The 13,074-nt window shown below is 45.3% G+C and overlaps 1 protein-coding gene across 29 annotated transcripts in view; it reads left to right on the top strand.

The window, feature by feature from the left end:
- Positions 1–13,074, top strand: part of LOC143161987 (uncharacterized) — a 99,786-nt gene that overhangs the window by 42,210 nt on the left and 44,502 nt on the right. For 14 of the 29 annotated variants that reach the window (XR_012995622.1, XR_012995623.1, XR_012995621.1 and 11 more), the window contains one exon: positions 1,806–1,875. The exons of 14 other annotated variants lie outside the window; for them this stretch is intronic. The gene's annotated coding sequence lies outside the window, so the exon portion shown is untranslated. Of the gene's footprint in view, positions 1–1,805; positions 1,876–11,136; positions 11,214–13,074 lie in introns of all 29 variants that reach the window. One more of the 29 variants, XM_076341559.1, reaches the window with a different exon arrangement.

Here is a 13,074-nt window from a genome sequence, read left to right as displayed (position 1 = left end):
CCATTGGTGGTGCCAAAAATCTTTCTGTGGCTCTAGTCAGCACCCTGTGCTGAGGAAAGAGCAGGCCTTCAGAAGTATTCCCTGTTGTTCCTGGCTGGTGACAAGCCTGGCTGCAGTAGCCTGTACATCGAGCAAGGAGAAAGAGTCATCCCTTCCTCCTCACGGGTGGAGGAACTTGGCCAGCTGTGAATAAATCCATCTCAGGTGTGTCCCCTGTAGTCAGCACTGCAGGAGTCAAACATCCTGCTCTGGCAAGCTCAAAGGGATGTTAGCAAAAGGCTAGTGATAAACTCACCTGATGCAGCTCTGAGCTTTTTGAAGCTCTTGTTCCCAATCATACATGATATAAAAGCCTTATTCTACTGATAGATGATGCAGTACCAATAGGTGAAGACTCTGTAAGGATGAAATTGTCAGCTAAATTCTGCTTGTGGAGGCCTTACGCATGTGGAAGACAGTAGCTATATTTGTTGGAAGCGGCTAGAAGACGCAGAACTGTCAGATAGTCTCTTGGCTTCTGATCTGAACAGCTCTGACCAGGAAGCACTGAAACATTAAGTAGAAGAACTTACAAGTTCTTTCTGAGGTTATTTTTTCTTGCTACAATAGCAGGCAGAGAGGGCTGGATTTTTCTGGAGCATATACCTACAGTGAAAAGCCCTGGGTGCATTTGCCATCATTATGGGCAATCAGTATTGGTCTTGACTGAAAAGCAGCTTGTGTGTGTGCACCAGGTGTTTTATGCACAAGCTCAGAGAACAAGATGCTGATTGCTCCTAAGGCTGCTGTTTTCACAGGTGTTCTGAAACAGTTGGACAGAAATCCCCTTTAGTGAATCTGAGACACTTGGTTTCTTTTTCTGTCAAAGAGGGAAGATGGCCTAATTATCCCCTCTGTAGCCATCACCCAAATGGATGGTGCACCTTCTTGAGCCAGCAAATACCCCTTGCAGTGGATGTCAGTGGGTACAGAACCAGACAGCCAAGAGACTTGTTGGAGAGTTTCCTTTCCTTTTGCTTCCTTGGGAGCAGGAGTTTCTCCCTGCCACCCTCAGCCACCAGGAGCTGCTCTTCCCTAGACTGATGGGTCCTTAATATCAGCAGAGTTGCTCTGTCTCCACTCGGTTTGCCCTTTATTATCCAGCTTGCTCAGTAGTGATGCAGCCAAAGCTTTCTATGGCTTGGTACCTTTGAAAGTATCCTAAAGTACATGGGCCAGATACTTTAGGAAGAGAAGCAGTGATTCAGTGCTGAAGCTGGCAGAGCCTGCCTGTACTTTATATTAGAGCTTGTTCCTCTGTGTGTGTGTGCACTCATGCATATCTCCTCTTCAGCACTTTATCTCCCTCTTCTCTTTAGTGCTTTATCTCACTTCTGCTCTTTAGTGCCCATTATCTCTTGTCAGCTATCTGCATTACAGAGTGTAGGACACTGTTTAGGAGGACTGCTGTGAATCAACCTTGTCTGTCATCTCCAAGAGAGCTACACATGTGTGGGTGATACATGTTTCACATGAGCATGCTTCTCATCCTAGGGCAGTATAATATATATATATACATGATCTGGCTGCTGTAGCACATCACATACTTTAGTCTTCCCATCTCTGCTTGGGTTGTCTGTCTGCAGTTCCACTGTCCTGATTCACTTTCCTCTATCACTCATTAATGGGTGAATACCTTAAGCAAGCACTATTGATTAGCTTCATAACCACCTGTCTGTAAATCATTTTCCATCTCTGGTTGTAATATCTGCATGCTTTGTTCATCTTCCACATAATGACCCTGGTTCTCCTCCTGTTTCTCACAGCATTGCTCCACTGCGCACAAGGAAATTATGCCGGGGTCAGGCTGGAGTGAGCAAGGAAGACTGTCACCAGGTGGTTTTATGCTCTTCATAGATAACTGAAGTACCCAGAGAAAGTGGCTGGTATCCAGAATATGCAAATGCAAGTGTGTGACAAATGAACTAGTTGTTCATTTTTTGGTGAATTAAGTAAAGCAGTTGTACTCAACCAGGCAGTGTGCTGGTGAAGGACCCTCCTGTGTTCCTGTGGCTACAGGGACCTCGTCTGCTAAAATGGGAGCCTGGTGGGCAGAGCCAAATCTGATTTTTTTGTCCCCAGTGCCAGATTATTGCTTGTGGACTGCTGCCCTCGGCCTGTGATTGCAAAAGATGAATAGCTAGCAGGAAGGTAGCAAGTATGTGCTACTTAAACATACATTGCCTAATGGCTGTCTTCCCAGTGCCCAGATGTATGGCTTGCTCTAGGACGCTGGGACCTCCCTCTCTGCTGCGATAGACACTTCTATTATTAGCTCAGTGGCAGCTTTCCATATGCCAACACTCGTGACTGCAGGACTGTTTAATTTTCACTTCTCTGAGGTATTTAATTTGTCAGCTGTTGGCTTCTATTCATTAAAGACCAAATGTCAAAGTCCTTACCTAGGTTTTTGCTCTGTTAGGGCTGAAGCGCGGATGCTGTCTGAACAGACCACTGTATCTATGCAGAATCAGAGGCAGGATAAGGTCTTAAATCCAGGAAGCCAGTCACTACTAGGTTAATGAGTAGAAAACCCCCATCTTCAGAGATGGGTGTCTAGTCTCCCTTCTTCTGTTAACTTCTGTTCAGAGAAATGAAAAATCAGTTCTGCTAAAACTATTGCCCGCTTGCATTTCGGTGCCTGACTGTGAAGATGTGGTGCGCAGTTGCTAGTGCCTGTCTGCAGGTGCTGGCACTTCTCTGGTGGCTGAAGATAGCTGCTGCTGTGAGATAATCACCCAGCAATTCACTGCTGGGGGCCTCTCTTTAATTATTGAATGCCAGAATAGATGTATATCGAATTACCTTGCTAGCAAATATAATCTCCAGCATCTTGTGTAACTCCCTGGTTCTCAGTTTTCCTACTTGCATAACATGAAATCTTCAAAGAATCTAAAAAAAAGTCAAAATAGGTTTTTATATATTGCTTATATAGCAGTACATGTTTCCAGAGAATAAGAAGTTGTACACTGGCTTTGAAGATAGCCTTCCCTGGCAGTCAGTAGCATGTGATTACTCTTGTTTAAAGTCAAGCCTGCACTTGGATGTGCAGTAGAATGAAGCAGGATGTGCATGGTGCATTATCAAATCAACCAACCAAAACCCAACACATACACCCCCCACCCCCCCCCCAAAAAAAAAAAAAAAAGAGTAGCCAGATTTTGCTCTCACTTCTCTGAAGTATTCAATTTATCAGCTGTTGTTGCAGAAGATCTGGCTTGACTGTCTTAAGGAAACTGCAACCTGTAGTTCTGGTCCTGTGGTGCACGACACTAGGAAGGCTGCCTGTGTCCGTGCAGGGCCTTACTGGAGTCACTTGCACATGAAGATGCTGGGGGAAGAGAGAAAATCAACATACACATTTGTAATTTTTCTCAGCTTGCAGAGATGCAAGCAATTGCCAGTGTTCCCCTTCATTCCTCTTCCTCTGTTCTGCTGTTAAATACAGATTGTAGGTGTTAGATCTGCAAGCAGCGGTTGAGAAATTGGCTGCAGATCCCTTGACCTTTAGTTCCTGTAAAATCCTCTGGATAATGTAGCCTTCAGTACTCACGGACATGATACAATTTTTATATACGTTCTCTCTAAATGTGGCAAGCAAAATTTGTCATTCCTTATTTTGCAAGAGAAATAAAACATGCTTTCTCATTTCATAAACTGTGCTGAATTCTGTGTAATCCTGGTAACAATTTACAAAAAAAAGGAAGAATATTACACGATGCTTAACTGGAAGGAAAGGCAATACTGTGGTTAATCAAACATTTTGTCATTTACAAGTTTTTGAGAATTTCATGCTGCTGAATGATGTCAGGCAGGCAGCCGTGGAGCCCGAGATCCCTCCTTTGTAACCATCACGGATATATCACGTGCAGCAGCCCTAGCAGGTGCTGACAGAATAATTACAGTGCTCGAATTTGTAATACTGCAGGCATTAATGGACTCCTGAAGCTGGTGAAAGGAGAGCTCCACCTACTGTTGTACAAAGAGAAGGCAAAAATAACTAGAATGGCCTTCCCCCACACACATTGGAAAGCTACTGGATACCATGTACTGCTTTTTTTTTTTTTTTTGGGTGGGGGTGGGGTGGGGGTGTTCTTCCTGTGGCTTTCAGAGCCCTCCACTTCAAATTCAGGTCCCTGCCTTGGATACTGTGCAGGTACATAGCTAGGGACAGTCCCTACTTAGCTATTGCTGAACAGGCAAGGCAGACAAAGGATCTGAGAACAGCAGCATGGAAACTAAGTGACTTTTACATGCACATATAGAATCAGGAGCAGGAGCAGAACTAGAAGCTGACCCTGATTTCTAGTCTGTTTCCCTGACAGGAGGGGGTTCATTCTCCAAAACGTGTTGAATGCAGAGATTTCTCGGAGGGCTGCAGGCAATGCTTGCTTTAGGGTTGTGGAAGCAGGGAAAAGGTCTAGATAGCGCACGGTTCTGCGGCTTTTTGCTTGATTTACCACTGCACTATTTCTGAACTTACTGTATCTTACATAGCTAGAGAAGTGTTTCTTGTGTAAGTATACATAGGCATTTATATGAGAATTGAGCCCTGCACAAAATGTAGATCCCTCTTCTACCAAGCTTGGGGATGCAACGAGGGATGTGAGCCCTGAACCGAGGTCTGGATGCAAATTCTGCAAGTAAATTCTGTCCTCAATACTTTCAGCTAAAATCCCACTCTCTGCCCTTCGGATTATGCTTTTAATAGTGGTAGTGCATGTTAAAAACTGAGTATTTTCCACTGACCTTTATCTTTGTAATAGGCTGAATTAAGACCTGCTCTTCAAGTGCCAGTTGTGCTGGTCTGAGATATGTGTTATATATAGCTGTTACTGGCCAGTTTGAATAGCTCCTTACGGACAATGTGTACAATTTAGTTCTACAAAAACCAAAGATTTCAGGATTTAGAATACTTGCAAAAAGTACTAATTTTTCTCTGCAAGTGATTTGCTGGTAGTGAAAACACATTATTAGTCTGTGCTTGTAGGGAACATCAGAAGTGTCTGGATTCTTAGATTTCCACAAAAAGCTTAACTGATAGTTGTTCTGCGCTGATGTCAGGAAGAGTTTGTGCTTATGTTACTTGACTGTGAGAGCTCATCTCAAGTTATGTGAGCAGATGTTTCAGATTTGAGTTCAGCCTGGCAGAAAAGAGAGAACCGTCTAGTCCCCAGCATTTTCCATCTCTCATAGTATTACCACAACCTCACATCTCCTAGATATGCTCTCAGATACCACATCTTCTGCAGATATTTGCAGTCCCTTTTCTACCTGGAGAAAAAAAAAAATCAGCAGTGATCCCCCCCCCCCCCCCCCCCCAACTGGATTTTTCTTTACCATGAAACTGAAATGCAAACTCCTTGAGAGGAAAAGGAGATTCACTTTTATCCAGCTTAGTACTTCTCCTGTGGCACTGTATTGAGTGAAATGTGTGAGTAGAGGGTGTTGGGTGTCCCAAGAGTCACAGAGGCCGGGACCTGAACGTTTTATTGATGCTGGTCTTTGTTATACATGTGGAAGTTTTTGCATCTAGGTATGTGTCTGACTGCTTTGGAGTGAGACTTGTCGCGGATACAGGGCGCGTCAAGGACAACACAAGTCACGGCACAATCGGGCTTTAGGTCAGAGAGGCACAGACGCTGCTTGTACCAGGCTCTTCTGCTTCTGGGCTGGAGATATAGCTGTGGCCCCTTTCTTCTCTCTTTGCTACAGTTAGGTGCAAGCAGAGGTCCTGTAGCCTTGCTTGGCCTACCCCTAATAACCAGCCTGCCTGCTGGCTTGTTCATAGCCGGTGTACTGCAGTGTGCGGCAGGTGCCTTTGTCAGAGGGACAGACCCTGCTGGTCCTCGGAGCTTGAGCAGAAAAATATAACTTTGCAAGTTTCCTTAGCTCTGACAAATGTGTTACTAGCATTGGATTTTCCTTTGTGAAATGACACATAGCTGTCTGAGCACATTACATACGGTCGTTATACTAATTAACTCTGTACTTGTTTATTAATAATCTCTAATTTCAGAGCTTCACACCTGTTTGCTCAAATGCCTTTTACTTGTCAGTGTTTTAACGTATGGAGCTGCAACTATCTCTGTAAAACTGTAACAAACAATTAAACCCCCCAATATCCCACTCTTGGAAGACATCGTCTGCTTTCCACATCCTGGTGTGTGTTACGCAGCCAAGCAGCCCTTAATGTAGCAACTCATATGTATGCAGCAAGAGGAACAACAAAAGAAACGTGAAATACTTCTCATGACACAGCTGTCAACAATTAAACTGTGCTAGTAGAGGTTATGAAGAAGCCCATGGAAATCTGAAACAGCTTTCAAAAGAAAGCACTGAAAATATGTGCCAGAAACCGAGGAATAGATTGCAGATGGCAAATATATGTCTCCGCAGACTGTCAGGGAACAATTTGGTTTGACAAATGGCTGTGATCTACCATGGAGCTGTGCAGAAGATGAACCGTCAGGCTGCAGAGTGGCAGTGTACAAAAATAATTAAGCAAGATTAAGCATGCCTGATACTGATTTTTATGGGAGAATTCACCCATATGTTTAATGGCCAGATCCCACAGACTGCTGGGAGATGGAGGACCCTCCACTCCTGCAAACAATGCTGTTTAATTTTTATACCATGCCTGTCATCTGTAAACCCTCAGGACCTGTTTTAAGTAAAAAGAAGGTACGGTGGTGTTCACCCATGAACTGGGGCAGGGCAGTGAAATGGTCTGTTAGAGACTGCAGAGTGATGAGTGGTGGTACTGGAAAGACACGTCAAAGCCTCCCAGCCCTCAGTGTTGTCCCTGCAGGGCTGGAGAAGATCAGGTCTGTCGTGAGCAGTGAATGAAGAGGTAAAATGTTAGGGGAGTGTTCGCAGCAGCTCTGGCCCCAGCACCCTGGCGATCCGTGCAGGGTGGCAGCGCCTGTTTCCCTGGGACTGTAGAAGCAGGCTGGCCAACCGCATAGCTCGGACAGAAATAAACTCCCATTGTTTTGGGTTTTGCCAGTGACCCCTGCAGCTCAGCTGCTGACTAAACATGGCCATGAACAGCGTCTCGGAAGTTGTGAAAACTTTGGGACTGGAGGAAGCAGAGCCAAACGGCTGTACGTGTTTTCCGAGGCTGCTGCAGCCAGTGTGGCTGAGCTGTCCCCATCCTCAGAACAACCTTGCCTTGGATGGGAGCTCTCTCAGTAGCAAAGGAGCACAGAAGGTGTTAATTGATCGTAGGCCTTCATTTACATTGCAGCGGGGTCGGGCCATAGGCACTATGCAGTCCTTGGAAGTTTGCTTCTGCTGCAGCAGTGTTTGTAGCTTAGTCCCTGAACTTCCCAGGGCTTTTGGCGCTGTGCAGCATGGAGAGTAGCTCACCCTTTCCTTGGTCATCTGTTTCTCTCACAAAACGTCTGCTGGATTCTCCTGAGTTAATAATTTACTCAACTCTCTAACACTGCAAACTAAATTTTGCCTGTGGTAATGCAGCCCGTTAATGACAGAGGGTTTGAGTAAGGCTGGAAGTTTTCCAGGTCCTGAGACAAGACTCTGGACTTGGCCACGTTGCTGTGCTTGGGGAGAGCGTGAGGGCGGCAAGAGATGGAGATCTGCAGGGTTGCAGCAAGTAGGTCTGAAGTTGCATCTGAAATAGCTGAACTGTGGCATTTTCTCTTGACGGAAGTGGTAAGAGAGGCCACAGGCGCTTCCTTTCTGTGATTCAGAAACTTGCAAATCTTCTTTGCTTCACACCTTATAAGTAAAATTAGCCTGTGCCTTGCTGTTGCCAAACCTTTTCAAAGCAAAGATATTTGTACAAAGGAATTCAGCAACAGAAATGGAATTCACTCGTGGATCAGATTACCGTTATTTCTGGCTGGAAGCAGCACCAGAAATACTTGCAGGGATTTCCATTTTGCCTTTGGAAAGATGATGTGCATATTGTTGATAGAAAAGTAGCTATTTGGGAGGATAATTCATATACATTAAGAGACAGGAAGGGAGATAAGCCCCACGAGGCTGTCACAGCCGTGAATACAAGTGTTTAGCTTTGCATTATAATGTTCAGTCACTTTTGAAACGGAGATCTTCAGCTGTTGTTGTCGAGAATATTGTGATGTGAGCTGCAATTTCTGCTGCTCAGGAAAAGACGTTTCCAGCCCAAAGTCTAAGCTTTCATTCAAAGCGCAGTTCTTTACGCTTTACGCCTTGGCGTCCTAGAGAGTTGTCAGACATCTTCCTGCATGTGGGGACTCTGGAGGTGATACTTAATGAGGGAAATATTTTCATGATGTTTAAAGCAGCGATCGTTTGTGACACTGACGAATGTGATGTTACCTTAAAACATGAACTTACCCATCAGTTGGGAGCATCAGTCAAGAAAAATCTGGCATTTAAAATACATGCCAATCAGTGGTCTATATTATGCAGCCAGCTTTAAGTAAAGCCTCAGTCCACTTGACGATGCTCTCCTCAGGGACAGAGACGTCATCTGAAGAGCTGGGCTCAGAGGCTGACAGACCCACGCAGCCTGCAGAGGGGTAGCAGGGCACTGGAAGAGTTACAGGCCCCCGCAGCAGTCTGCCTGTCGGCACCGACAGTGAAACGTCATGTTCCCCTCGGGATGCCGGGACGGAGCAGACGTCTCCAACAGTATTAGCTATGTGGGGTAGCCAAGGACAGCCATAAACTGTAGACTTTTAATACAGATACCTGATTGCTTGTAATACACACGGATGATTTTTAGAATAAAGTCAGTCCTCTGATCATAGCCCTAAACGCTGATAAAAATGGTGGAACGAGTGGATGTCTGTAGTATAATATAGAAGGACAGTTCTATTCCTGGCAAACTGAGAATTTTAAAGCAAAAGAGTATAAAAAGGTTTTACTTAAGAAAAAGTTAGGCATGTTACATTGGAAATAGGGCTGCTTATATTACTTTACCCCAAAATAATATACTTGATATCTCTGAATGTCAAGTGAAGTCTTACTAAGCAACGACATGTTTTTGTGGCCATCTTGGATAGGTTTCTTCATTCTGCTGAATGGACTATGGATAAAGAAGTGTATCTCCAAGGAGTGAATTTTTTGGCTCTTTGGAAATGCATGTGAAAGGGGACAGCAACATATGGACTTGCCATACCCCAGGGGATGACTGTGGGAGTCTGGGAACATTTCGTGCCTGCAGCAAGTGTAGGAAGAAGGGAGGAGGAGAGACAACCGACCAGCTGCAGTGAGCTGCGTGGTGATAGCACTGAATTACATGGCTGCTCGTAGTATCAGGAGCAGCACCGGAGGGGCCCGGCCATGCTCAGGTCTTTATCAGAGTTGAGGTGAAGAACGGGTCTCGTACCATGCCCCTTCCTTCCACATGGATCATAGTGGAATTGGGAGATGCTTGCGAATAGCCACAGGCAACATCTGGACCAGAGGGTGCAAATAAAATTGCTGGCCAGACCAAAAGCAAGCCAGATGCTGGGGAAACAACGGAAGAGGGACTGGTTCGGAAGCTCAACGCTGTCAAGGATCAGAGGCTTGAGGTGTGAGTGGAGGCGGGAGCACCCTGTGGCTTTTCCAAATGTACCACCATGAGGAGATGTATTTATGGATCAGAAACTCCAAATGTTGTACAGAACAATGAACTAAAAATAAAACTGTAGCAATCTTGCACAAATTGCAGGTGAGCACGCTGCAGGCAGAAGGGCATACACAGAGTACTTGCATTGAAAGCCTGCAAGAGTCTGCATGTTGCCATATACTTCACAGCAGGTCTTCAACACATTTTCTCTGAGATAAAAGCAGAGCAATTGCTTGCTTCTTCAGTGCTATGACTTTGCAGCTGTAATGGCAGTATGTTAGGTCTCTCATTCTGGATCTTAAAGAATAATCCCCTCAACTTGTAATTAATATGTACAATTAAATAGGGTGCATTTTCCTCTGCCTAAAATGTGTGATGCACCCTAGTGAGATCAATGGAAAGGCTCATGTTCCTTTCAGTAGACTTTGTTGCACACTTTAAAAGATCTTCTGATTTATTTACAAGACGTGCTCATAGAGACTGGGCCTGTTTTCTACTCTGACACCCTGATCTGGTGTTTAGCAGGAGATGCTTTCACTTCCTTACTTGTTAATATTAGCATCTCCCTATTTTGCTAGAAGCAGCAGCAGCACAAGCCTGACATCGCTTCCAGACTTACCTGCACGTAGGACCAAGTGACACCGCACAATTGCATCTCACGATCAGGTCTCTGCAGCTCTCTTTCCCTGCAGATGCGGACACCACATGAGAAAGTGGTGGCAAAGAAATGAGAAACATGCCTAGATCTAGGCAGGACCCACTTCTTGGGAAGGAAGTAGTCTTGACGATAATATTAATGTAAATCCATTCTCATTGTCTTTCAGACTATAGCTTAATTAATTTTTTCTTATCACATGAAGAATTAATTGCATGAAATTATCCAAGAACTACAGAAATCTGAAATTTTTCTTCCATTTTCACTCAACTCCAGTGGACCAGAACTGCATCCCAGAAATATTGATGCAAAAAAAGGAAGTCATTTCTAGAGCTAGCATATGAACCAAGTTGCTGCTTGAGGAATAATGTGTAGCACTGAGCTAGCTGTCCTGCAGAGCAGAGGACTTGGAGTGGGAATCCCATCTCAGCCTTGGCAGCAGGACAGCTGATGAGGGTCTTCTAGTACACCCCTAATGTGTGTGCTCATGGGTGTGCATCCTGCAACCTAAGTCCTTCTCTCCGATTCTTGAATTCTCATTTGTGAATGGCCCAAGTAAATGAATCAAATAGCTCTTCCCATCTCAAATGATGAGGCAAACTCAGCACTTATAACATCCCTTTTAACTTTAGTGCACTGGAGATTCAGCGTGTAACTGACAGCCTGACTTCTCTCCTTCTGTTTCTGTCTTATCTTTTCTCATCTTCTGTCATTATCCCGCATGTGTTTGTCTTTGTCCATTTCTAATGTACTGTGTCTTGCATGTATTCATGCACTGGTGATGGTTAACGATGGTTCCCATGCCCTGGCATTGAGTATAGCATCCCATTTTTGTAAAATAATGCTGATACGCAGACACACAATCTCTTTCCAGGTCTGTTCCTGCCACAGTAACTGCTGGGAATGGCAAGAGCCCTGGCAGAGGTGTCAGACGGGCTCCCCCTGTGCAAGGTATGCCAGGCTACCAGGGCTTTTCCTCGTGGAGCAGGGCGAAGCATGAATGGGAGCTGATTTTATGATTATTTCAGTCAAGAAAAATCAGGGATATGAATTGCTGAACTGTCATCAATTTCAGTGACTGCAGAGCTCTATTAAGCCTCTAATTTTAGTTTCATGCTAATGCTATTGTTAGCTCTTTCTGTGAAGCAGGTGATGCAGTTTTAGACATGGCTCTGCAGCTGCTTCGAGTGGATTGTCTAGTTCCTATAACCTGACACCCAGCAGGAGTATCAGGACAGCATTTGGAAATGCTTTAAAAGGCCCTGGGTTTTTTACACTGTGTTTTTTTTACTGCCATCCCGCTGCTGCTCCGCTGCCACCCCACTGCCACCCCGCCATCGCCCTGCCTGCTGCCCTACTATGACCCACGCAGGCACCAGCCCTGGTCAGGCACGACCTTGCCTTGGCTGACCCCCCATTTGGCAAAAGATAAAGGTTTGCTTAACGCAGTTATATTAGAGCTCACTAACTCACAAGTCTGAAACAGGGAGGCTGCTAATTTCAGGAAGCCATAGACATGCGCTGCTCTGGCCCCTGTGAGCAGTGAGGAAGGACAGAAGTGTCCCTCGGGCAGCAGCCACCTAAGGGTCTCCACTGTGTGTCCCCTGTGACATGCTAGGATGGAGTGTCGGAGCAAAGGACGGCAGTGGGTTCAGTTCTGTCCCCATCCTGCTGCTGGCATGGTCCCAGCGCAGCCTGATGCTCTTCTGGGCGTAACGTGCTTTGCTTCATGCAGCCCTGCTCCGGATTGCAGCATGGGCACAGCAGCACACGAGCCCAGCCTGCCAAGGAACCATTGGCACTGCTGGGGGTGGGAATTTCAACTGTAACTGGGCTTCACGGCCTCGCATCTGCTTGCAGGTATTTCTGCATGGCTCTAGCCTCCCCTGTGTTATCCCTCATGGATCTTAAACTAGCATAAAAGTGGTGCCTGGCGGGGTAACCTGGGCCCTGTGGAAAACACCTGGACAAGGTTGGGTTTTAGAGCGCAGTGGGGAGGTTTATTCTTTTCTGGAAGATACTGGGGAGACAAGTGCCTAGCACCCCTGCCAGGAGTGCTCAGCACCTCCATCCATCAGAGCCGTGGGATGGGAAAAACTTCCATAAAATGTAGAGGTTTATTTAAACATAGTATTTAATGTTAATGAGCTGGACCCACAGAATAGGTTTTCTAACTTAAAAGACTGGTTGCTGACATAGAGTAGCTGAGCTTTATTTGCAGAGAATTGTTATTCTCCGGTGAATTTGCAGGTAGGAACGCAGCGTCATGTTAACTGTTAACACTGGTTTTGGCTTTCCGGTTATACTCTCAGCCATCCTGGAGGATGCACACACAGGCCAGAAGATGACAGGAATGCCATAACAGGTTTTCCACAAAGAAAACAAAACTTCAAAAAGCTTCAAAAATCGCTGCTGGCTCATACTGCTTCTGAGATACATCCGAGATGGTGGTCACATGAGTCCTTACAGCTCCTTTTGAAGGTCCGAAGGCTTTCTTTTCCAGGAGAAAAGCCTATCTGAGCATTACTTGTGCTGGACTGAACTTCAAACAAAATTGCGGGTAGGAACTGACAGCAGACTATGTATGACAGCTAGTGGTATGTAGCACAGCCCTGTCAAGGAATGGATAATCCCCCATCCTTAAATATACTTTCTATTTATGTTGGCAGTGTACAGACTTCTAGGGATTTTACCAGTTATCCCAGACATAACACTTCAAAAGCACCACCGAGGAAACATCTATGCAAATCTCTTTCTATTTCAAAACTTCTTAACTAAATAATGTGAGTGGGCAAATTTGTTGCAGCCTGAG

Source organism: Aptenodytes patagonicus, chromosome 6 (genome assembly GCF_965638725.1).
Source record: "Aptenodytes patagonicus chromosome 6, bAptPat1.pri.cur, whole genome shotgun sequence".
Taxonomy (NCBI): Eukaryota; Metazoa; Chordata; class Aves; order Sphenisciformes; family Spheniscidae; genus Aptenodytes; species Aptenodytes patagonicus.
This window is presented reverse-complemented; position numbering and strand designations above follow the sequence as displayed.